At 38.9% G+C, this 27923-nt stretch overlaps 2 protein-coding genes across 4 annotated transcripts in view; both read right to left on the bottom strand.

Annotated features, from left to right (window-relative positions):
• LOC135708749 (rab-like protein 6) overlaps positions 1-27923 on the bottom strand; it is a 376690-nt gene that overhangs the window by 125285 nt on the left and 223482 nt on the right. The gene's annotated exons all lie outside the window — the stretch shown is intronic.
• pdm3 (pou domain motif 3) overlaps positions 1-27923 on the bottom strand; it is a 265904-nt gene that overhangs the window by 192312 nt on the left and 45669 nt on the right. The window lies entirely within an intron of this gene.

Genomic DNA, 27923 nt, shown 5'->3' with positions numbered 1-27923 from the left:
CTCATATTAACTTGTTATACATTAATGCATTGTAAAGTAATGGTAGTTGGCAATAGAATTGCAATGTATAACTCAATTTCACCAAAAACACTATTGAGACAGTTATGCCGATCAGGGCAGAGTAACGACCTAACATAAATTTTCATAGTTGGTTGTAAATGCTATCTAACATGAAGCTTAAGTGTGATATTTTATTAGCTAGAGAAAGGTCTGAAGAGGGTAGGTTGCTAGTTCCGTTAGAGTACGACAGTATGATAATTGAATAGAAGCTGAAAATGAGCTAAGGGCCATTAATGCGACAGTACACTAGTAGACGCACACTTCTTTACCTATCTAATACAATGAATGAGGAGATTTGAAGTATTTCTTCAAATCTAAAGGCAAAAAAGTGCATGTTTGGCAAAAAAGTGCATGTTTGGCTTGCTCATATGTCTGCGGCTGTGAAATAGTTCTGTCAAATAGATTGGTAAAGAAGAATTGCATTATAACACACCATCGACTGGAAATGCTTTCAGAAACGTGGGGCTTTAGGTAGGGATGAAGCTGGAGGGTGACCTTTAAGGAATTAAACACTATTTTCAAAATTAAGCACTCTATTGGACAGTTATCAAGTGCACCGGTTCTCAAACAAGTGTGCTGCGGAGTCTGTATTGGGTGTATTGTGTTGAATTGACTGATTACAAATCATGATCCGTGCTTTTCATTTTAAAATGACCGTTGGACGTAAGAAGCACCCACATAAAGTTCAATATTCTCCTCCTCAAATATGTTTATCATTGTGTTTTTATAGCTCATAATCTATATGCTCATGATCCATAAATAATATGTCATTAGACAGTGGAATAGTATTATGATAAGACATATCTCCAAATTTAGCCAAATTAAGATAGAAGATTGCAGTTATTTACAAAGTTCTTGAACCAGACCTATTGAATGCAGGACAGCTCAGTTGAGAATACTTTCACGGCTCTTGTGTAAAATCTATTTGTCTTCGGCAAAGATGATCAGATGGACAACAGCTATTGATAGATAGTTAGAAATCCCTCGCCAAACGGCACTATGAATAATTGTGATTCTAATTTCACGCTTTAACTTGACATCTCGGCCAGATAGAAGCTTATTGTCTTCTGTAAATTTGTTAAGATGGACAAAATCTATTGGCCAGCGAATAGCTCAGTTGGGTCGGAGATGAACCAGCCTGTGGCTGAAATCTCCTAATTAGAAAAAAAAAATATGTAGCTTAGTTGAAAATTCTAACAGGTAATACTGCGTCATTTGAATTATATTTGAATGTTCTAACTTGACACCGTTAGTGCGCGTTTCAACTTATGATTATTCGATAACTTGATTAGTTATTCCGTTACCGTTTTTCACCGTCACTTGTAGAAATATAACGAAATAACGTGTTCAACGGAATAGTAAAAAATATTAAAATGGTACGGATAAGTCTGCAAATTCTAATAGCACTGTCTGGTGCTAAACTTAAACTTTCAATTTTATTTTATAACACATTTTATTACTCTGAAACTATAAATTCTGAAACATCAAAATATCAGATCTAGATACAGCTGGAATTAGGGCCTAACAGCTTTTGTAAACAATTACTTCTCTCGATTATTTCTAGGAATTCAAGCCACGCCCACGCAAACCACTATAACCATCGATTAGTGGAAGACTTCCCCTACCTGCTGATGACATTGATTTGCTTGAGCGAGCCTTGAGTTTCTAGAAATCATCGAGAGAAGTCATTGTTTACAAAAGCTGTTACGCCCTAATTCCAGCTCTATCTAGAGATGCACTTCGATGCATTTTAAGCGCATTTGACCACCTGTTTGTTACATGAAATGAATTTCAGCTAGCGAATGTCACGAACGTTGAATTTCTATGTTTGATACTTATTGGCACCTTGACGAGAACATTAATCGATTCATTCCTTCGAATGTCTATACTGATACTGAGCTGTATTTTACAGAAGCAATGATTGCCAACGGCTTGAGGCAGATTAATAGTTTTGTCAACACAAATGACAGACTGCTGGACCTATAAATCTACCGGAATATCTTGATCTGATTGCACCAACTTCTCCGCTGTTGCCTGTTGATAACCATCACACATCAGTAATTTTACTAATTGACGAGAGTGACGAACCAACACTACTTGACGATCATGATCAATGTTTCAAATTCGAATATTCGGCATGCGACTTTGACTTGTTGAACTCTATTTTTGTGGATAACGATTATCGAATAATGGTACGGTACATCAGATGCTATCAGCTTTTTACGAATCTAATACAATCATCGATATCTGTTTTCAACAAACCGTGGTGGACTCCTGAGCTACGTAGCCTTCGTAACAATCTACGTAAGGTGCGCAACCGATATTTCCTTACAAAAAATCACTAGACTCCGTGAGCTTGAGTTGCTCAGTATTCAGTATTCAGTATGCAGAGCTATTTCCTCAGTATTCAGTCAACCATCAAGCAAAATCCTTCACGCTTCTGGGACTCCTTTAAGAAACTGATAATGACATCCCTAGCTCGGTAATTTTCGTGGAACTACTTCTCACTCAGGCTCAGAAGCAGGCAATCTCTCAGTCCATCTTCCAGAGCGTGTTTAGTAAAGCATCGCCCGTACAACGCCAATGCTGCAGATACCTTCCCATAACATTAATCTACCATGTACACAGTTTTCTCCAGACGAAGTTCAGAAAGCCCTCGAAGATCTCGATTCAACGAAAGGAACCGGAACACCCAAGTAATATAAGGCTAATACGCGGCTAATATAAAGCTAAGCATGCCCTATGTTAGCCGTGCAACAGCCTTATATTGCAAAAAGGAGAATTAGCGGGCTTATTGGTTACTTGGGCAGACAGCTTACCTTCTGTGTTTTGAATAACGGCGCCGCTACGCTTGCGACGCCCATCGCAGCTGTTTTCAACCGTTAGCTCCAAGCAACGACGTTCCCAAATGCATAGAAAATGGCGTCCATAGTACCGATCGTTAAGTCCGGAAGCTACAAGTGTGTCGCCAATTATCCATGTGTATCCATACTTTGTAGTATCTGTAAGGTATTTGAAAAACTGATCCACACAGATTTGAACAGACTTACGGCACCGATCATGCACGGCTTTATGGAGCATCGTTCAACAACATCGAACTCAATGTGTGATGTGTATCAGCGATATCACGTGACTTAGAATCGAAGCAACAAGTGGATTCGGTTTATGTAGATATTGCAAAAGCCATATTGGATTTCCGACATGGATCACTGCGTGGCTCTATTCATACCTTTCTGATCGCAATGCTTTCGTGATGGGGAATTCCATGAGTTCCAGGACTTTCAACATACCATTTGGCGTGCCAGAAGGTAGTGTTCTCGGTCCTCTTATTCTTATCATTTATGTTAATGACCTGGGTGACCTGCCCTCTTCATACAAACTTTCTTTTGCTAATGATCTAAAAATGTTCCGTGTTTCTCCCGCTGACTGTGTCGCGGTGCAAGAAGATATAAATCGGTCTGGTGCGGTGAAAACGGCATGCGCGTAAACAGCAAAAACTGCAAAGTAATATCCTTCACCCGCTGCAACAACGTTATCAACCATCAATATTACACGGAACCGCATTCTCTAGAACGAGCAAATTCGATCTGTGACAGTGCTGATAAAAGTCATTCCATCTAGACTAACTTAGTTGAAAATGAAGACAACCTGAACAGATAGACCAACTATCTGCATGCATTTGAATTTTGACATAAAAAGATTCTCTTGATCAAGGCAACCTTTGAGTATCGAAGTCGACGTTTGTTTTTGTTCATTCGTGGCTATATCTTCATTATCGCCTGTGTTGCTGGCAATATTAATATTCGTCTTCATCTTGGTGGGGATGGTTTTGAGGATCAATTGGAAAATGATTATTTTCCTTTTACACACATAAAGCGCTGTAAAACGTGTTGTGTTGGTTTTTACACACAGATCGATGCAAAATTATTGCCTCATGCTGAATTGAGGTTATAGGATCTGGGGTCGAAAATATTCGAAATAATCATATTGCCCAAAATGAATTTGATTATTTTGCTTTTGAGGATCGCTCCTGATTTTGAAAATTTTGGGTTGGATAATCAAGCACTGGTGAATATCAACAAATTCGTATTTGTTGGTGTATTTTGAACTCATTTGTTCGTTTGCTCGTACGTGACACCGAAGATACTCAAAACGAACACAATTCACCTACACTATGTTGAAGCGCTACTCCTTGCGTGTGATGGTTAATGATAAAAACAGACACTGCTCTGTGATCTAGGTGTTACGATCTATTCAAAGCCAAGGTTTAACGGACACATAAGCATTATAACTGCTAAAGCATATACTGTACTTGGTTTTATTAGTCGTCATGCTTCTGGTTTCACCGATGTTAATTGTCTCAAGACGCTATCCTGCTCGCATTTTAGAATATGCTTCCCCGGTTTGGTCTCCATTTTACGTTACGCATATCCTTGAGATTGAACGGATTCAGAAAAGTTTTACAAGGTTTGGCTTGCGTCAGCTCCCCTGGAATGATCCAATCAATCTTCCTAGTTCTCCCGAGCGATGCAAGTTGATTGATTTAGAATCCCTCTCTGCCAGGCACCTCAAATTGGACCGACTTTTATTTTCATAAAAGGTAACGTGAACTGATTCCGTGGTATACTCTTCCTCGGCGATTTCGTAATTCCCCGTTACTGGCAATTCCATTTCACATAACGAACTTTGGATTCAATAATTGCTTTAATTCTTGTTTACGTTCATTTAATGATGCTTGTAACGAATTTGACTTTATTTTGACCAAAAAACCAGTAGAGAACTACTTCGGCCTAATCGCCCATTTTGGACCTATCGAGCAGAAAACTTCAAATAAATCGATGATTTCAGAGTTAACAAGTCAATTATGCGTTTGGTACGATACTTTAGTAAATACGCTACCGAACGAAGTCAATTATAACGCTTGATATGAAGGTTTCATCCCATTATTTCCAAAAATAAAAGACTTCGACCGAATAAATTTGTATCTTCATCCGATAGGCCATAGTGAATTCATTGGCGTTTCAATGGCATTTCAATGCGTTAGGCCGAGTTAAGAATCCGTAGGCCGAGTTTGGCGTCAAGAAGCAGTGTAAGAATTTTGAAAATATCTCAACGATTGGTTTCTCTTTATCAAATCGGAAAGATAAATTTGGAAGCCATCAGTAATAATAACATTCCGTTTGGTGCTAAACTGTGGTAGATTATGAAAGAGTAAGTGCGGGTTGTGCTTAATAGGCTGGAAATGGGTAGTTAACCCTATATATTATACTTATAAAGTTAACTTTCATACACTGTCAATAATGGTGTCGTCAATAAAAAGCTCGTATCTCAGACACAACTCTAACTTTTTTTTTAACAATTAATTCATTCTGACTCATTGTGGAGTTGACGCATTAATGTGACAAAAAAAAGATTTTCTTTCATTTAACATTAAAAAAAAAGCACACTGTTACAGAACATTCAAACAAAAAAAAACAGTCATCATTCGCTTGTTGGGATGCAACCTCATCCCACCAACCAAATGCCATTCGGTAGTTAGAACTAGTTAACAAACTATTGTTTTCTATGTAAAACAGCTCACTAGAATATTTCCATGAATTAAAAATTAAATTGCAAGGCTAAGTTACCCCAATTTTCAAACCCAGAATTGCTTTTAGAAAGGACGAACCCAATCAGTGATCTTATAATTAAAAATCAAACCAACGTGAAAAACTATCTCCTTAAAAAGGCAATTAGGGACATGAGCTTCACGATCCTTGCCCCCATAAAACGGCACTTCATATTGTACTACCAGAAACATCCAATTTGACGTTGACGACTCCATCCCAACCGAAGTAGGCTGCGAAACATTCATCACACAAATGCAAACCATCGTTTCCTTTCCAGCTGTTCCTTACCAGTCAACCCGATTTAAAGTAGAGCAATAATCCCCCTGCCTGCCGCTGACATACGCAAAAAGAATAAATACTCCCAACACAATTATCTCTACTTTCCACAAAGAAAAAATAACGAACCGAATCGCAAATCACCCCCTTTCGGAATTACATAAGCATGCAAAAATGCACGCGTAAAATAAATAAGATCAGCACCCTTTTTCCTTCTTGCAAATTTCGTACTGCAAGGCCGCAGGGGAGAGGGTAAGCCTCGAAGGCCACACGCAATAAATTGTGTGAATTTGAAATTCAAACGTTTTCACCCAAAAAGTAAAAACAGCAAACGATTCCGCGTCCCGTCAGAGAACCCCACAGAACAAAATAATGCGTGCGAGAGCGTGAAAAAGTAGCAAACCCTTATCGCTCGTGCCACTGCCGCCGCCACCGACGAGGGGTTGTTTCAACGCCTGGAAGTTTATTTAAAATTTTAACTCCCCCTCTTCTTCCCAGGATAGACGAACGGACGACGTGAGCGCGCACAGCCTGCTGTGTTACATCAACTCACATTTCACACACGTTCCTACGGACCGGAGCGAAGGAACAGTTGTTGCTCTCGGAGTCAAATCGAAGAAGGTAGGTGTGGAAAGTCAGTCAATGTGGATGATACTCTACTTTTTTTTGTTGCCGTCCTTCATCGCATCTTCCAAAGCCTTGGGATTATATGGGATAGTCCCAACCAAACGAACGACCGTCAGTTGTACGTGACAATGACCCCATATCAACAAACACGAGTCACTCGCCGCTCTTTCCTCGCCTTGCAATGTATAATTCTAAAATAATTTAATGTGCCATTTAATTCATTACTCACTTATTATTTATTATCTTTTTTCGAATCGAGATCGCACAACAGTTATTATACACGTTTCATTACGTTTTCCTCCAACAGCGTTCGTCTGCCCGGCCGACCATCGTGCTTTTTGTCGTCCCGAGCATGCGGTGGGGCCAGGCCCAGTAATACTCTCGACTCGACTTGACTCTGAGCGGCGGACTGTTCCAACATATAAATTAGTATTGCAATGTATGGTACACCGGGGTCCTCCGTAGCTAATTCGGACCATCGCGGTCGGGATATGAGTGCAATCGGCACAATGTGTATGGAGGGGTGGACGGCAGAGAGAACAGCGTGAATAGTTCCTTGGAGCTGAAGGCAATGCTGTTGGACATTGGCATAGTGTGGCTTGTTAATTGATATGGAAAGCAGCAGAAGCTGATGAATAGCCTACACTTTAAACTGAGAGGTTAAATTTCAATGAAAAATCATTTCCTATCCAGTCATCTGCCTTCTGCTTTATTGGTTGAGTTAAAAAGAGTTCGATCACTTAGTACTAATGTGCATCATCAAACGCAAATAGGAATAGTACCTAGGTTAGTATAATAATAATGTTTGTTTTGTTTTGTCACAGTCATTTCAACACTCTTGGGTCATCAGTGGATGAGATTTGAACTCCTGACATTGGCGTGAGAGGTATGGATGTTAACCACTATGCCGGGGCCATATTTCAAGTAATTTCGAGACTACAGTCTTCTTCTTCTTCGCATTTCATTCTTATTACTTATCGCATACTAGCTTATTGCGTCCTCTCAACTTAGTGTTCCATATGCCCTTCCACAGAAGTTATCAATTGAGAGCTGTTGATGCCTGTACCAATTTTGCATTTTTGTGTGTCAAGCACAATCATCCTCTATGCCCAGGGAAGTCGAGAAATATTCCAAACCGAAAAATTACTAAACTGGACCAGAAATAAAAGCCACCTCCAGCATGTCCTTGCTTTTTAGTTGGGCATTTACCGACTGTGCTAAAAGAGGCCCAGACTACAGTAAGGTTTCAATATGAGCAACACACTTCCACTGGTTTTAATTTGCTTGTGCACTATAGAACATACTGTTTTATTATTTCAAGAACAACAATTGAAAAAGCATCCATTCCATTTTGTAAACAAACATTGTAAGGCCATTTTGTCGCGAACCTAAGTCCGCCAAAGAAAACCAATAAGGGGTAGGAGTAGTTCTCATCAACGCGGTTGTGTTTTAGTTTTGCGAATGTAAGCTTCGGTTCGCTAGTTCGTTTATATACTAGGCCCAGTCTTATGTAGCACTTTGCGGAGCCAAAAATCTGTAATTTTTGAATTAACATTAACAGCAGTAAATATAGGTTAGTATTGGGTACTCGTGGCGGGCTCGAGGTTAATGGGTAACAATTTCGATTGGAAGGAGCTAGGTAGGAAACAGGTTTCTGAAGCCTCCTTCAGATACTACTCTCGAACGGTTTACCAAATGCTGGCTGGACAGGGGCAAGTAGCACAGAAACAGGTGGATAATAAGACTCGGACACGATGGCTGGAAAATGTGTGGAAAGGAGGGGATGGCTACATTAAACTCTAACATCAGACAAACAAAGGAATTCGTAGATTGCCTGCATGTAGGGAAGATCACGGGTTCCTAATATATTTCTTACTACACGTGCTCTGGAGACGTCATTACCCGGCAATGCCAAACTGCGTGATCGATGTAATCATAGCCGGTTCTGCACCTACATATATTACTGTCAACGAGGTTTATTCTGTAGAGATGTGCGTCTAGCGAGTAGTGGTTGGACATAAGTCTTGACATCACGCGAATGAACCACCGACTTACATCCAGACCATTGAACCACGCTCTCGAAGAAACATTTGGAGTAATGGAATGTAACCACCGCCCAGGAGAACTACTTGTCCAATCGTTTTGCCAACTAAGAAGGACACTGTAAACGTATCGAAATCAATATTGGTAATTCTAATGCTAGTTCTGACCATACGGAAAACAAAACATTTTTTCAATATTGCTAAAAAACTGTGATTCTCGGTAGGAAAAGTAAAAAATCGGTAGTTTTTAACTTTTCATCTGTAAATCGGTAGGCATCCTGAAAATCGGTGGGACTACCGATAAATCGGTAGGTCTGGCCACCCTGGGTTTGGAGAGCTTGGTATTACTGTATTGTATTTGTTGGTTTCCTATAGATTTAGAATTTGAACGAAGAAGTTTCCCTGATTATGAGAAGGTCTCAGAATAGGAGTTTGCCGTATGTCTCTACTTCGTGAGTAAATTTTATGAACTTGTGAATGTTGATTATGGCTTTCAAAATTTTTGAAAAATTTTCCTATCTTGGGCAACAAATTTCTTTCCTCCAGAATATTTTCTAGATTAGCTATGAAAAATTCACATAGAAATTGGGTAAGCGGATTGTTTGTTTATGAAAATTTCCTCTGAAAATGAAATAATTCTCCTCCATACAAAGACGAGTAAGCTTGAGATATGACCGAATTTTGTTTTTCCAAGTAGAATCCTCACGTTGCTTCAGAAGTCAAACTGAACCGGTGCTTTGACATCAAATGAAACCATGACTTCATCTTCCCGAATCTCTCCTGATACCTGAAGTTGATTTACGAATTCCTGTGTGCGAGTTAACTGAGCGAGTGGCAAAGGGGTTAGGCATATTTTGAAATTCCTTTACTAGCTATTTGGGAAGCTTATGAGTGTGGGATCCTTCAGCCGAGATAATCTCCCGCATTTGAATTCCTGGTTTGTGAATCTTTGGTAAAACTTTGATCCTAGGTAGAATAGGATTTGAAACTTTCAATTGAATCCTAGTGTTGCCAATAAACGCCTTGCACTCTTTCATGGGACGGGGTCAATCCTCAACTCCCTGTTTGAGACGTTAGAAATGTTTTCCGTCATCCGATTGTCAATTGAGAATTAGAATCTCCTCTTTTTCGGTTTTACTAAGTTTTATATTGTCTCTGAAATAATATTCCTGGTAGTCTCGTGTAATTGAATAGGAAGTGTGTGAGTGATTGCAGTCTTTATGTCAACGATGGCCTCTTCCACATCAGGTTTTGAGGAGATCACATATCCTAATCCCTTGTTGAGAAGTCCGGGGTGATTTGAGATTTGGGCGTAATTGCTTTTGAAAACAAACAAAATATACCAAATGATGGAGGAATCATTCCTCTACCTCAAAGTGTTATTACTTTTAGAGATTGAGCTTTTATTCGCGAGAAATCGGTGATTGACGTGTTTGTTTACAAATGCAATTACGCCCAAATCTCAAATCACTCCGGAAGTGTCAATTAATCATTTTGTTCGACGATTTTCCACAGAGATGGTGCTGTTCCACTGGTAGGAAGTGATAAAAATCCCCATATAGAAATTGAGATAAGTGGGAATAATTCGCTTTCGGTGCATATTCAGGTCAAAAAAAGTGAACGACAACTTAAAGAAATTAATCAGGTACTTTGTAGTCACTCGATTTGTGATTTCCCTTTCACAGATTACAAAATAGAGTACCTGACACTACAAAACATGTATGGTACCTCTATACATGCATTTGCTTTAACATTTGAAGTCCCTCCTTTTTTACATATTCTGCGCAAAAGATACTTTATGCCCCGCCCCATACATAAAATTCGGTGTGAAATTCTGTGAGGGGTGAGCTATTTTGTGTGCAGAATGTGTAAAAAAGGAGGGACTTCGAATAATAATCTAAATGCATATATAGAGGTACCAGACATGTTTTGCACTGCAGTGTCCTCTGTGAAAAATTATAGGAAAACAGATTGTGTGTAGTTTCCGATCGATGTCACCGCAAACAACAGCTGTGACATCTGATGGAACATGAATGCAGAAGCTTGACAAAATGATCAATTGTTCTTCGGAGATCTGCTGTGTCGAGCGATTTTCCACAATAGATATTCAGATAATCCCAAGTTACCTGATTCTCAATAGTACTTGTAAGACCCAAACTGAAATCATGGGCACGCTCAAACTGCTTGGCAAAGTTTCTGAGCTGTTTCGGCAATAGTTAATAAAATGATACCATCTTCTTAAGGCGCAGAAATAGAATTTTTGCAGATTTTCAAAGGGGTTTGGAGCTCGGGTCTAATTTTGACATATTATTTTCAAAAATGGTTTTGCTCAGGGCGGAGAATCGGTTTTCAATTTATTATTATAAATCCCTCCAGATACTATTAAAGAGTGATTTTTATTTTTTAAAAAATCCCTCAACTAGAATAAAACCCTTTTTTACAATTTTTCATAAAACTACACATACATAGAAGGCTCAAATCTACCGATAATTTCTATGACAAGGTGCCTCGATCAGAAATTGTATTGGTAGTCTCGAAATGAGAAGATACATCATCTCTTAGCGGCGCCGGTGATGTAGTGGTAAGCGTGATTACCTCTCACCCCAGCAGGCCTGGGTTCAATCCCAGTCGGCGCCGCCGGGATGTTCTGAGGCAAAACATCTCTGATCACGCCTTCCTTCGGGAAAGGGAAGTAAAGCCGTTGGTCCCCGGTTCATGAGTTGATGGGTCGATAAGTAAAGTCCAGGTGTGGAAGCTGCCTCCCTGGCGTCAGTAGCATTGGTGCGCAGCACGGAAAACAAGATCGACGGAAAACAAATCAAGGGAAAAAAAGTAATCTCTTTCAAACGGTGAAGGTTTCGGGAATGCCGGATTTCTTTAGGTAGAATCAGGGTTGCAGCCATTCGTTTGCTATACAAACATGTTTTCCAAATTATGAAATCATTAGATGTTATGATGAAATTTTTCATTTGTAAGTTACAATCAGAGATTGAAATGTCACATGAAGAGTTAAAATTATGACTCTCTGAGAGCGAAATCGACAGATTTCATGAGTCAAATACCTACTTTACAATCTCATTTTGTAACTTATAAGTGTAAAATATCATCATAACATCATAACAATGATTTCATAATTCAAACAAAAAAATAAAGCAAACGAATGGCCGCAATCATCAAAGTTGGCACTATAGCATACTGCGATTGAAAATAAACTGATCAATAACAACGTTCTTTCAGTATTACTGATCATTAGTTATTCAAGCTAAATGAAGCCTCACTCGCGAGTCTGAAATGAGCCAAGCGTATCATTTTTTCTTAGGAGAAGAATTTCTAGTCACAAATCATTCCTCTGAGCATCACAGGAGTGCCACAAAATTGAGCGGTTTTTCACTCAAAATCACAAAAACGTACACCATTCAGTAAATTTTTTAACGCTTTCCCAAAAAAATCAATATGAGGAAAATCGACGAAAAACATACTCAGTCTAGGAATACACTAATAGACTGAGTGAAACCTCTCTCGGTTTTCCTCATTTATTCGAAAAAAAATTCCTGAAAAATCGAGGAAAATTTCACTTAGTCTATGAGTAACCTTCGTTTTTGAAAATGAGTGATAAAATTTCAAATTTGTGTTGGGTTAATCAGCCGTGTGATGTTTGCGGGTATTTAGGGCCTGAACTTAAAAAAATGCACCAGACAAAAGTATTCGCCAAAAAATTATTTTTAGTCGGATTTTCTTGAAACTTTCAGGGAATGAACTAATACATATGGATTATGATTCGGCATAATTACTTTATTCAATTTCCTTTCCATCGCTGAAAGCCCGCACCTTTCCCTTAAGACCCCTCATTACATTTTGTGCAATGGTGGAGCCGACCTTTTTGCTCACTTTAATCCATTCTTTCTTCAACTCCAGCTCGTTCTTAGACACCTTGGACGATTTTCGAACTTTGGCCTTCATTATGGCCCAAAATCTTTCCACCGGACGAATATCTGGTGAATTTGGGGGTTGGCGTTATTGTCTCTTTACCAATCCAACGTCGATCGCGCGTAATGGCATGATGCTAGGTCCGGCCAAAATAATGGCTCGCCTCCGTGGGACCACAGGAAGGGCAACAGACGCTTCTGGAGGCACTCGGTGCGGTAAATTTCGCTGTTGATGGTACCCATTGTGATGTACGGTTTACTCAGTTTACCGCATTGGCATATGGCCTGCCATAGCAAGTATTTTTTCTGGTGAATTTGTCCACTTTCTTCTTCCTTATGTCTTCCGGAACATCAAACCGTGATTTGGCAACGTAGAACTCCAGCCCCGGTATCTGCTTTGCGTCTGCCTTGATGTAGGTTTCGTCATCCATAACCACACACATCGGTTTCGTTAACCACTCTCGATACAGCTTCCTTTCGCGGGATTTGGCCGCCGTGTTTTGTTGATCACGCCGGTTCGGTGCCTTCCAGTCCTTGAATACACGAAGCCCAGCTCGTTTCATGGTTTGCTGAACGAACCAGGCGGAACACTTTGCCTTCAGAACCACGTCGCGAATCGAAAGGTTCGGATTACGCTTGAAATAATCCAACACCTTCCGGGCCATCACAGGGTCAGCTGTCTTCGATTTTCTTCCACTTCCAGGACGCCACTCGGTCGTCTGGGACTCCTTAAACGATTTTACCACCCGAGACACAGTTGTATGGGTGATTCCCAGTTGTCTTCCAATCCATCTCATGGTCGCAGTCGGATTTTCCATGACGACGCGCAAAATTCTCCGGCGATTTTCTTCTTGTTTCGATAACATCTCAATAACCACTGAACTGATTGTTATGAAATTTTTCACATGTAAACAATTCACTCTAAACTAGTTATACCCAGATTTTCATCAATTTTTACCCACGGATAAAAAAGTTACACACGGATAAAAATGGTGCATTTTTTTCGAGTACAAGCCTTACTTATCCTTTGTGAACTCTGCGCTTCTTGCCACGAACAAAAAAGTCATGCGGAGCCTCAAAAAGCGTAACTCACGGCAAATCATCCTCTCGCTTGAGATAGCTCTCCCTCTCTCTAGGGGAGTTTTTGTTTATATTCTCCACACCAGGGCTATGCATTTTCGAAACAAAGAAAATAAAATTAACTCTCCGCTGAATTGCTTCATTTGGAGCAATATTATTTTTGTGTAAGTCTTTGTTTATCTTGTTATCGAGTCACGATGAACATTTCTCCTTTCAAACATGACTTGACTATCACATGTTTCGTTCGTCAAGTGCTTCAGTTGAAGCAAAGACTTGTTTCAATTGACGCAATGAATGACTCGAAAACTGCTTCCTTCGTTTTTTCCACTTTCACTTCAATTCGGGCTCATTCGACTTGTCACGCATCGCGTCATCAAGCATAAAAATATAGTATCCGCACAATATCGGTTGCCGATAAGGATGGCATCCGGATTATATGTAGCAATAATATATTATTTTATGTTAAACGAAAATTAAATTAACGGGGCCATTCTGGAGTCCAAGATGGCGGCCATCGGGGTCAGGAAAAGTCTCAAATACCCTACAATATGGCTATTCAAGGAACGGAGACAACGTGTAGATGCCGAAAATCGGTATCATATACCATTTTAGAATCCAATATGACAGCCATCAGGGTTCAGAAAGCGTCAAATACCCTAAATATGAGTATTTTCGGAACGGGGACAACGTGTAGATGCCGAAAATCGATATCCGATGCCATTTTGAAATCCAATATGGCGGCCTTCAGGTTTCATAAAAAGTGTCAAATACCCTAATATCATGGTATTTTTCGGAACGGATACCTTTCCGATTACCACGACGTGTAGATGCTGAAAATCGATATTCTTGAATCAGCAGCCACCATCTTGAATTTCAAGATGGTGTCGGACATCGATTTTGATGACCCCCGATTCCAAAAGACCAACATTGATCGGTATTTGACAGTATTTCACAGTTTCTCTGAACCAAAGCCGCCATCTTGGATTTAAATACAGTGTGAAATCGATTTTCGGCATCATTGTCTCATCTCCATTCTGAAAATAACCATATTTTAGGGTATCTGACACTTTTCCGCAAATCGGAAGTCCCCGTCTTGGATTTCGAAATGGCGTCGGATATCGATTTCCGGCCTCTATACGCCATCCCGATTCCAAAATACCTATATTTATGGGTATTTGACAGTATTTCCCATATGTTCTGAAATAGGAAGCCGCCATCTTGGATTTCAAAATGGCGTCGCATATCAATTTTCGATCTATAGACTTCATACTGATTACAAAAATGTCAATATTGACGTGTATTTGTCTGTATTTCCACTTTTTCTTAAGTCGAAAGCCGCCATCTTCGATTTCAAAATCGCGTCGGATATCGATTTTTATCCTCTAGACATCATCAAGATTCCAAAAATACCTTTATTGATAGGTATTTGACAGTATTTCTCAATTTTTTATTAAACTGGAGCCGCCATCTTGGATTTAAAAATGGCGATTTTCGGTCTCTAGATTAAAAAATACCCATATTGATGGGTAAACAAACCACCCGACAGTGATAAATTTGATACCCACGAGCATAGATCTATGCGCATACGCTTAAATGAACCGAGTGAACGATCAACAAAGGTCATAAAAACTGCGCGAATTTGGAACGAACAGCTTCGCTTCAATGCAAAAGTAAGTTCATTTGACTATGAAAGAAAAAATTAACACGAGTCAAGCCAAAACAAACTGAAAACTGATCGAAAGTGGTTCTGTTGATGTTGACGGGAATCTGCTCGAAGAGAAGACAGAATGACTTTCAATTGAAAGTGACTTTGTGGGGCCCTGCTCCACACTTATGCCGCTACTCACTTGAGACGAGGGCTACATAAACTCACAGGACAAGAGTATTTGAAAACCTCCGGTTAGTTGGAGGAATTTAATCCAGCCTGTAGTTATTAATGCACATGGTGTCTTAGACAATACCTCGTTTATACAATAATCTATAAAAAAAAATATTAGAGTCAGTCAACGATGAACCTAATTGGGTTCTTTGCCTTAAGTAGCACCTTTTTCTGACCATAGTATATTGTTTTAAAGTGATTGATAATAAGGTACACCGGGGCAAGCTAATGCGTTCCATAATTTTCTACCAAATCCAGGGCTCAGATAAGTGTAAACTGACATGCTGAGAGAATTTCCTGCTTCAAAGCTGTATGTACTTATACTCAGAGATTTGTTTGTACAAAATCTGTATTGAACCGAATGAGTTCAAATTTTGCAAAAACATCAGGGCCGGATTGAGCACCCAGCGGGTTACATTTTCAATATTTGAATCAGTCTAATGTCCAAATTAACCCATCATTTTGACCACAGTAGTCCTCATCAATTACCCTCTGTGCTCGGATCAGAGTGAGTGCGTATAGTCACCCGCCCTCCACTTTGGATGCACAGCTCGCTGCTGCATGGAAAGCATAAAAATTATTTAGTGGATGAATTAAAATTATACACACACACACACACTTCTGTAAAAATGCATAAACGAGAACGGCCACCTCGCGCAGCTCAGTTCCTTGGTACTTTTCTGTCGCTTCCTTGTCTCACCTCGTCCGTTACCCTCACCTTACTTCAATGCAACAACGAGAACCGCAGAAAAAGGTTGTAGTGTAAAATTTATTGAAGAAACGTAGGCGTATGTAATTTGTAATTAATTATTAATGAGATGCATATGACGTTTGTTGTTGGGTAAAGGGAAAAAGTAATATTAAAACGCTCTTTCTCTTCGCAACACAAGCAGGAGGCACACCAGCATTACCAATAATAACCCCGCTCGCTAACCGCGCCATGGCAACCAGAGCACATGTCTCGGACGGATAAATTAAATACGAAAACGACAGTATTTCGCATTTCCAGGGCGTTGCAGGCCCTGTTGCAGTTGTTGCTATTAAATGTTGCTCCTCACACATACAGGAGAATGAGAAGGCAATGCTAACGCGTAGAGCCTCTCATTCATTTGTGACTGAAGGCTCCTTAGTAGTAGCAGTTGCCAGTTCAGATCTCGTGAAAATGATCTTCGCTCGAGAAACTCGTTCCATTTCTGCCTGGCGAGTCGAGTCGAGTCGAGTCAGGCGGAGAAAGGAGGGGTCGAAACCAATTATCGAAATGATCAGTTCGCAGTCGCAGATCAATAAATCAGCACCGCGGCCGGCGCGAACTTACCTCCTCTCAGCGATGCAACGGTGGCGGAAATTCCACTAGCGAAGGCGATGGTCCAGATTGATCCTCCTCGGACCGTTTGCTCTCTTTCACTTAGGAGAACGGACTGTGAAGCAGACACACAGCACAGATAAACTCAATCACTGCCGAAATCGCTCGGCTCTAAACGGTACAATCAATATCAACAAAAACAACAGTCAACCGAACCCGTCTACCGAAGGAGCAGTGAGGTTAAGCATCCTTCCGTGATTAACATTGGCAGAGAACTGGAGGATGGTCGCTTTCGAGGGAAAGCATCGGATTTACCCTTATCACTTTGATTGCAGCATTGAAGGGTGGCGAGGGAGGATGTTGGGAGAGTGAATGGGTTTTTCTTTGATTTTGCATATTTTTTACATTTTTTTTTTTCGTGGGTGAAGATTGATGGAGGTTTAGGGGTTGGAAAATGCATGTGGGTAAACATATGAGAGTGCGCACATACTAACAAGAGAAATGCCTAAATCGGCATGAGGAACGGAAGTGAAAAAGGAAGTGCGATATAATTCATGATCAATTTTAAGGAAACTCGGGGTTTCAAAGACAGTTGTAGTTTAATACGACTAAAAGTCCAGAGACAGAAAATTGAAATAACAAAAATCAATTTCTATCTGTTGATCTCCTTCGTTGGAATATGGAACGATTTTTCAATTAACCACTTCATTCGAGCACTTTAAATGACGTTTACTACCACTCAAACTTTGAAATAAAACATTATTTTGAGATGTTTTATTCTACACAGATAAAAATTCTGAATTTTAATTGTGATGTAAGCATTCATTCACGTAGACTTGTATTTCATTTCACGCAACCGAGCAACTTGCAAACAATGTTGTTTACAAAGATGGGCTTTTGTATACAATATTTGCTACATTGTATGAAATGTGTCAGAACTTTACATGATATATAATGTAAACGTATATGATATGTGACGCTCCATTTATGTGCATCATATTTAACAGAAATTTACACTACTTTTCGAACTGTGTAGGACCTCGGTAAAAGCAGCCAATATTTGTGCGTTTTATAAATAAAAAATAGAAATTAGTTGGTCCAGTTTTGTGAAATCGCTGGTAGAAAGTCACGCCAAAACTGCTTGACAAAGTGGTCAATTAACTTTTTTGAAATGTTAGTATCCGTTCAAATATTACATAATTCATGCACTTATCCTATTCTTACTTCTATATATTAGCTTAAGAGGAAATCGACCGCCCAGGAAATATTTTTTTTCGGCATTTTTTTATTTTTCTAAAAATATTGGGATTTTTTTTCAAAAATCAAAAAAAAACAGTTTTTTACTTAGATTGTTTAGAAAATTAACATGTAAATATATATGTTCTACCTCATCATGAAAAACTACAAGGAATAGTCCGATGGGATTTTACGCAATGGTCTCGTAAGACTACGTAGTCTTATATAATAAATATTTTATAGTTGAAGATGCTAATTTCAAATAACAGACTAAAGTGGTAATTTTTATACGATAGATGAGGAGATGAAAGTATAGAATTGACAGTTCCGTTAGAGTACGGCAGTGTGAAAATTGCATATAGAGAGTAGAAAGCGAGCTAAGACAACTTTACCAAACTCCCCCGTTAGAGAGGGATGGTGAGGGATATTCCCCCCCCCCCCCCCCCCCGCAACCACTGGCAAAAAGAAATGATCGCCGACTCGCTCATGTACCGACGATGTGTTTGAAACAGTTAAAAAACTACAATTAATAAATGTTATTTGTTAACTGCAGCAGGAGCTTGTGTTTTGTGTAGGAATAGGAATTTGAGCAAAGTTCTCTCTGTTTATACTCTTTAGTATGACTATGATTGCCCTGAAAAGAACCTTTTGATAAGGATTTTAGTTAGGACATGTTCTGAAATTTAACTCTTCTGGAAAATATTGATGGCCCTGAAAAGGGCCGATGGCAGTACAAGCTTAAAGCCTTTGGAAGATAATGATGACTTACAAGGAGCTGGATCAGCAAATCGGACCGGACAATCCCATATTCTAAGGTTCAATGATTGGGCACTCGTCTGCTGCTGGACAGGGATGGAACTGGTGTCTGCGACAGGTTGGAAGGCCGCAGAATATCAGTGTCCACCCCGCTAAAGCTCCTGTCCTTTTTAGTTTTTCTCGTTAAACACCTTTTCTCTCTCAAAAAGTGGGTAAATCTTAGCCTTCAGCAGAAAGACGCTTAACACTTATTTCGGCAAATTTATTAGTACTTTTATTTAGTTTTGCTACTGCACGAAATCAAACAAATAGAAATAAGAAAGGATGTTCGCTATGCGCTCCAATAATTGAAAATGCGGAAAATATTCAATCGATTAGCTGGAAAAATCTTTACGATTCATCTATAATCGAATAATTGGAATCTTAGGCATCCCTAGAAAAAAGTGTAATTTCATGTTTTTTGGAGGTCCTTCGAAAATGTCGAACAGAATTGCAACCAGCAAGTGAAATCCAAGTACGACGACTGAATTAAGGAGCTTAGAAGCAAAGGGGTGAAAGTCAATTCTCTTCATCGATTTCCTCTTTTGATGATCATGGCTTCACTAACATATTTCGCATTATTTCTGCTATGCTCTTCTATTATCCAGAACAACAAACGTATCAATGAATGTGTTTGCCGTCAAGTTATAAACAAAACAGAAAGTCGATGAAGAGAATCGATCAATCCCTGCTTCCCCAAAGTTTGATTACAAGATTACAACTCTAGAGAGCATTTTGTGTGTTCGTTGGGGGCGTGTGGTTCTGAATATGGCAATGAGAGTGCAATATGTTACGTAATTGCATTGCGAATGCCACTTCGACTTGTTTCGTCTACTAACGACTCTCTGGTGACAGTATTGGGGAAGCAACAATGTTACATCGACATGTTTGGTCTAGAAACGATTCTCTGATGACTGGTTGGGGAAGCAGCATATGCATGTACGTGGTGGATTTGTTAGCTAGTTAGACGCTTTTGGACAATTCTTGACATTTACCCATTTTTCAATGGTTTTTTTTGTTGAAAATCAACAGACAAAAGCATTGTTATCGATGCGTAGAAATATTTCTGATCGATTGGTGATAAAATTATTGAATTTTTTTCAGAGGCAGCTGAGTTATAAACGTTCAAAATCTTTCATAATTTCGTTCAAAGTGTACCCCCATATAGACGTACCCCAGACGTACTCCTACGACAAAAATAGGACCTTCAGCAAAACCAGAAGCTCGATGTTTTGTGGTTTTTTGAGTCGAACTTTATGCCTTGATTACTTACAAAAAATTTTTTTGTACGTGCTTCCCGGAAAGCCCGTGTTCCGCTGGATAGACATACGATTTCAGCAATGACAGCGGGGATCGACCAGATTTGTGATTTTTGACCTGATTTTGGAAATGTGATGTATCAAATGTGCACTTTACGAATCTGTAATTCATTTTTAACGTACCTCTTAATTTCACTTAAATGTTTATACTAAAATGTTTAACCAGTTTATATATGACATCTGACCACGGAATTAGATTTCTCGAAAAATGTTAGCCCGATTTCATGCAAAAAACATTATACTTAAGTGCATTCTAGCCAATTTGAAAACCAAAAACATTTTTTTTTGCATTGGAAAACTCCATCATAAGAAATCCCTTGAACACTTTCTGATTGGTCATGACCAACGTGCCTAATTGGAATTTTCTTCCCTATAGAACTTATCAGTGATTTAAATAAAAAAATAATATTATTTTAAAAGGGTAGATAAGACCTTAAGAGAAAACCTGATCAAATGATCAGATATCGTTCACAAAATATTCCTGGGCATTCTTCGAATACTTTCTGATGATAAACACCAGCGTACCTAACTGAAATTTTCTTTCTGATAAAACTTACCATTAATTTAAACTAAAAATAATATTATTATGAAAAATTCCATTTTACCGAAGGTACATTAGAGAAAACCTGACCAAATGATCAGATATCTTTCAGAAAATATTCCTGGATATCTCTGGAACACTGGGAGTTATTCCGAGAGTCGAAGTGACTTTTGTCACTGGTGAAGTGAGAAAAGTCACGTCGTAGTGACGTGACTCTCTGTGCAAATCAAATGGAGAGTCACGTCACCACGACGTGAGTTTTCTCACTTCACTAGTGACAAAAGTCACTTCGACTCTCGGAATAACCCCCACTTTCTGATTGGTCATAACCAACGGACCTAACTGAAATCCATTTTCTGGTAGAACTTCCCAATGAGTTTAATTAAAACTAATATTATTTTCAAAAATTTAATATTATTTTAATATGAATTTTATTTAAATTTTGAAAATCAAATGGAAAAATTTTAGCTCAAATATCAATTATTAGCCATAACAAAAAATTATGTACAGTTTCACGCAAATCGAAGACGACGGTTCCAGATAGACAGTATACAATTTCAAGATAATTTCTAGAAAATACCAAAACGGTCGTATCATGACGTAAATTAAAAAAAAAACAAATCTTGGGAAAATCTACAATTAAGGAGGATAATGTGACATAAAGTTCAAAAACAAATCTGAAAAGAATTTCAAAGGAATCTTATTCTCAGGATGGTTTCAAACATGTTCAAAAGAGATGTTAAATGAAATTTTTATGATATTTTCAAATGAATTTCAGGGTAATCATGTGGCGAGTTGCAAAACAATTGTCTCAAAATGTTGAGAAGAGTTCCATGATGATTATGAGTAGAATTCAAAGGAAATTCTGAGTAGAATTGCATTTTCATTTTCATTTCAAACCGGCAGAAAAATCTATCGGTAATTTTTCAGTAAATGTCTGGATTTTCCAAGATTCTGTTTCTTAAATATTTTCCTAATGTAAATTACATCTGGATTGGAGTAGATAAGACGATCCGTACTATTGTTGAGTAATATAAATATCCAGTAGTCACGCTGGTGCACTGAGAGCACGCACAAAAAGGACTTGGATATTTGTACATCACTAGAAAGGCAAAGAGATGACCTCAAGATACCATTCAAACTCGAATCTTTTACAGTAAAATTTTCTTTTTTATTCGCTTGCAAATATATCACTCATTTTTTTTTTAACGTGACTGCTCTTGGGTTCATATATGCTCTACGCTTTACTCTCAAACATCAGAACTTTATTTTTTATTATTCATTTATTATTAAATGAATTGTTTCGACATTAACTTTTTAATCGTCAAGTCTTTCTTTTGGTAAAGACTCTCTCTGTTTAACTAATTGATTCTGAAATTCTGGTGTAGACATTTCTTTATTTATTTAATATATAATATTGTATTAGTTACTTTCATGGCTTTCCCGGTTCACTGGCCACCCTGTGCACCGAAGGAGTGTTATCGATGTAAATTATAAGGTTTCCCGGTTGGTTTATATCGCTGGTAACTATGCAAATAAACCCACTACCTGGGGTTCAAAACTTTCCCAAACTAATCGAATGCCACTTAAAGTTTCCTCCGCCCCATCTTCATCATCGTCAGCATCTAGCTCGAAATCAATAAACAAAAATCATGCCTGACATCACCGGACCCGTGTTTGTGCAGATTGCTGGCTAATTTTTCGATACCATCAAAGTTCAGTTTTTCCTTATCGAAGCAAACGACCTCCACCACCCAAAGTGTTACGCCACTACCTTCTACCACTGCTGCAGCGACTGGTATTGCTATTGTTATTATTGATTCGAAACTTTGTGATATATAAAGTTTATCTTTCAACATTTTGAAGTATAGAATAACATTTGCCGTTTTAATTATAAATCAATTGCTTTTTGTTCTGCTCATTCGGTTGTGCAACTGTGTGCATAAATGTGTGTATATCGACGAACGAAGCCAACTGCCTTATGCTTGAATGGTGGCCCAAGTATGGAGAAAGTTCAAGTTTTCCAAACCATGTAGAGATGCATACATGCAGGCGAACAGTTTCAGCAGCGGCAGCCAAAGAAGCATCCATGCATGGTGCAAAATTTCCTTATATTAGTTTCATTCTTGCTCTTATTATTGTATAAATGAAAAATATTTACTCTTATTTATAGGCACACCAAGAAAAGCTTCCAGAACCAGAGAAGAGGAGGAAAAAACTCCATCACCTCTGTGCCGGTGCAGATGGTACTAATAATGCAAAGTCTTGTTGTTCGTTGAGGCGAGTGAGATGCGGTGTGTGCGATATGGGCAGAATCCGTCCCGAAGAGTCCTTGCCATTCTTTGTACGTGTGTGTGTGTGTGTGTATGGGTGGAAGATGGGAAACTTAATTTAAATATGAATTTTCTATTATGTTTAAATTATAAATTTTGACCATTACATATTAAGACGTTGGGGTTTTCCGTGCAGGAAGTAAGAGAAATGGGATGGGTGTATTATAAACTTTCGGACCGAACTTGGCCGGACCACTGAAGAAGAAGTAGGTACCCCTCTCCCATTGTATAGATAGGCGGCAAAAGCTATTGCTAACACAACATAGTTGGAGTGTATTTGAAGGAGGATGTGGTTTTTGAAGATGGGTTTCGTTTTTCAACTTTCAGGTGGTCAAGAAGAGTTGTTTTGCTAAGAGTTTTTTTGCTTTGTAAAATTTTCAGTCTTTGTTTATTGTTGGCTAATGAGAGGAAATTTTTGCAGTGATTTTCAAGTGCTATTGGAAAAACATGCCACATGATGCAGAACAAGGATTTTTACGCTATAAAGGTAGATAACTAATATAGATTAGTCAAGCTATTTGTCGTTTACGGATTTATTGTCTGATGATTCTTCTGCGATCCTTCTTAGGGAATGATCATAAACTACGTAGACACTTATGATATATAAATGATATAAAGAAGGAATCAACTCCGAAAGAGAAATAACTTTTGAACATTTACAGATTGATTTTGTTTAAATGTAAGGGGCCCAAGTAACAATTTGGGTTTTATGAGGGTTCTGTAGACCATGATTTAGACTTGTAGTATGCTATAAAACCTCAATAAAACTTGCAATGTTGCTTGGGGGGTCAACTCAAAGAATGAAATTAGTTTTGAGCACTTCAGAGTTTTCTGAAAAAAAAATAGCAAGGAACACCTCATGATATGAGTATGACCATGATTGACCGCCCATGGTGTCTAGGCAAACGAGCTCCATTTCCATCGAGTTGCTGTTATTACCATATAGTCTTATTAACAAATAAAACGAACGACGAATCTTGAACGTGAATGGACCTGAGATTAGACTCATGATGTTTTGCTCAGTAAGCAAAAACGGTCGCTCTAAGGCCACCGAGCCTCTCATATTACATCATACCGTTACTCGAGTTGATGTAACCATTCAAGCCCGGTACTGACGACGACGACAAGCGTCGGAAAATATAGGATAAACAAGCGATTTGATCATAATTCTTCTTCATACGATAGGACCTGGGACCGCGTTTTTCTGCTCAGTAAGCAAACCACTGCAACCGACGATCTTTCAAATCCGAAAACTAAAAACTACGAAAGAGTATTAAGGCTTTCATTAAGTTTCACTTTCACGCAACGTTCAATGTTTCGATTTGCTCTTTACGCATTGTTCAGGCTATTATAACAAGCTATGACCGACGTCACAATGTTCAAGCCCTGGTTAAACAAACTATTCAAATGAAATTACGTTCCCAAAACCGCAAAATAGATCACGCGCGATCGAGGTTATCCCGGCAGGAAACAAACGGATTGTTTTTAACTGGAACAAGCTCACCGAATACAATCACCAACCTTCAATAAATTTTGGAAAATGTCGAAAAGAAAGAAAAGGGAAAAATACACACAACCACATAAAACGGAACATGGCACTTCTTAATACAAACCCAACCACCATAAACCGAACTCTTTGAATACAGATTATATACAGCGAAATTATCTGCAAGCATCAAATTTATAATACAACTTTTCTTTTTCTTGCCGGACGCGTACATAGCATATTACAAAATACGATTAGGCACAAGTCAATTTGATACGCAGCTTGCTGCCGAGTTCATGAAGAAAAGTCAGCAACAACCACTTTTACATTACTCTAAAGTAGATAAGCGTTGAGAAATTTACCCAGTGAAGCAGTAAAAGAATCCCTTCTTTCAAGAATTTTTAATTTTAATTTTAAATTTGATTAAAATTAATTTCACAATTCAACAGGCATTGTGACTACTTCTCTGAGTCTTGTCCTTATAAACAAAGCATATAAAGTAACAAGGACTAAAATGTGTTCCTTTGATTACCGAAAAATCTTACAACCCCACGTTTGAAGATGTCAGGAATAGGGTTCGGAGGTAGATCTTATACCAGTAACGCACCACGAAAAGGTGATCTACCAGCGTTACTGGTTGGCAAGGAACAGTTCATGGTATAAAGAAGAAACCAAGAGATAATTTTTGGATTGATTTTTTGTACACTGTTACCAGTCAAGGAACAAGTCATGACGTAAATAAATGGTTTGAGAGTTTATCAGCTCGATTTTTCATAAGATTTCACTTCTCAACTACACGAAACAAGTAACTGTTGAGTATTTCTGGATTGCTATTTTAAACACTTTTACTTGTCAAAAAATAGCTCATGATACCAAGAAGGAATCAGCTCAAAGAGATGAACGATTTGTGAGTATTTCAGATGAATTTTTCAATAGCTTTTATACGCCAAAGAATGGTTCATGATGAATGACATATTTTAGGTTTTTTAAACAAAAACCTGGTTAAGAACAGCTGACGATATAAAGAAGGAGTCAACTACAAGAGAAAAATAACTTTCGGGCATTTACGATTTGATTTTAGAAAATCTTTAACCTGTCAAAGAATAGCTCATGATGCAAAGAGTCTACTCCATGTGATATTGTATCTGTCAATGAATAGCTCATAATAATGAAAAAGTGTAGCTGCGCCGGTGGTTTAGTGGTAAGCGTGATTGCCTCTCACCCCAGCAAGCCTGGGGCATGAAGTAGTTCGCCTCCTCGTGGTGTGCCCTGGAAACGTTAATTATCGAACCCAAGGGAGAGATATTGCGGCTAAACGAACTACAGCAGAGTAAGGACGCTGGAACCCCATGCAGCTCGTCCCAGGAGGTTGAGAAGCCCTGCACAAACCCTCGTTGTGCAAAGGCAGGAGTGACGCCGGGTTCTTAGAGTGCTTAGCACACGCAGCTGGTAAGCGGTCACATCTGTCCTAAGCTGCCGTGTTGGACAGTTGGCTGGCTATCACGTCTGCTCTAGAACTCGGGCGAACAACGAACAGCGAACAACAAGAGGAAGGCCCTACACAGCTGCTCACTGTGCAGTAGCGAGTGTCACGTCGGACACAACACCAAGTGATGCGCCATAGCGCAACCGGCCCCCTCCCACGACGTAATGCTTTCGGGCGGTTCCGGGGAGGGCACGGGTCTAGAGCACAGGGTAAGGTTTAGTGGGTTGGGAGAGCTATTTCTCCCATCCCCACACCCTGAGTTATCTTCTCAGGAGTCTGGGAGCAGATTCCCCCCTGTATAAAAAAGGGAAGTAAAGCCATTGGTCACCGGTTCATGAGTTGATGGGTCGATAGGTAGGGTCCAGGTGTGGGAGCTGCCTCCCTGGCGTCGGTAGCATTGGTGCTCAGCACGGAAAACAAGATCGACGGAAAACAAATCAAGGAAAAAAAATGAAGAAGTCATCTCCTAGAGATTGGGATGCTTTTTGAACATGTTTGTACTTCGATTGTTTATTCTTCGGCAAATACAGCTGTTCTTAAATAGATATTCTACATACATAGATAACATTCACGATGCTCAAAAATGTATCAACTCAATGAAAATTTCTAAATGATAAACAAAAGAACAATTTAATCATTAATGGTATATCTATAATGAATTACAACAATTAAAATTGACAATAAATAAAGGGTGTCCACAATTAAATTTAATCACTTTCAAAAAGCTGTAACATTTTACCTTTTGGGTTAATTTTGGGTGAGATAGCCTCAGCGTGTATTGTTAACACACCGTAAGTTTCATTGTGAAATTTCTAGTAGTTTTGAAAATGTAGTCGAAGGAACAGCACGTGCGTGAGAAAATTTTGCACACTCACCTTAACAACCCACATCTTTCTCACCGAGCCACCGTAAAGATGTTGGGACTCCATCAATCTACTGTTTCTCGTGTCATAAAACGTAAGCTGTACACACAAATGTTGACAAAAGCACACTGCTGCATCATGGACGATGAAACATACGTAAAAGCGGACTTCAAACAAATTCCGGAAAACCAGTATGTGACTGTGAAAGACAAGTTCGATGTTTCAGAGTCCCTCAGAAAACAGCAAGTATCGAAGCTCCCCAAGAAGTTCATGATTTGGCAGACGATTTGTTCGTGCGGAAAACGGAGCAAGCCTTTCGTAACAACTACAACCGTAAATGGCCATGTCTACATGAATAAGTGCCTGAAGAAACGACTGCTTCCATTTCTCAAATCACACAACGTTCCTACATTTTTTTTTGTTGGCTGGATCTAGCCGCTTTCCACTACTCCAAGGACGTTCTGGAGTGGTACAAGAAGAAATGGGGTCAATTTGTTGCCGAAAGATATCAATCCCCCAAACACACACGAAGTTGCGGTCGATCGAAAGATACTGGGCTATAATGAAGCACGAACTCCTTAAGCATCCGAAAGTTGTCACTACGGAGCAGGAAATGTTGAAATAATGGTTGAAAGCAGAAAATTTTTTTGATTCAACCGTTATACAAACCTTATGGGTGGAATTAAGAAAAAAAGATCGGAATTTGGATTTGGTGAAGGAATAGAGTGAAATAAAGATACGTAAACCAAGCTTATATATAGTATTACATTCCCTGAAAATTTCATGACATTCGGTTGAGAGACTTATTTTTTGTGGGTACTTCTAAGTGATGCAATTTAACTGTGGACACCCTGTAGCTCAAACATAAGCAATCAGAAATGAAGTAATAATTGTGATTTGATACATACTATGAGAAGAAGTTAGTTGAATTCGAAACAAGTCAGCTGTAGCCTTTCTCAATTAAAAACTTAATTCTTGTTATGAAAATATGCCACAAGTACATTAGTTCGATATTATGGCGAAGAAAAAAAATGCGCATCACTTCAGACATCATATTCTCTG

Source organism: Ochlerotatus camptorhynchus, unplaced genomic scaffold (assembly GCF_037179485.1).
Source record: "Ochlerotatus camptorhynchus isolate MF236.1 unplaced genomic scaffold, CSIRO-AGI_Acam_v1.1 ptg000334l, whole genome shotgun sequence".
Lineage (NCBI taxonomy): Eukaryota > Metazoa > Arthropoda > Insecta > Diptera > Culicidae > Ochlerotatus > Ochlerotatus camptorhynchus.
Note: the sequence above shows the minus strand (reverse complement) of the source record. Positions and strands in the feature narration are given on the sequence as shown.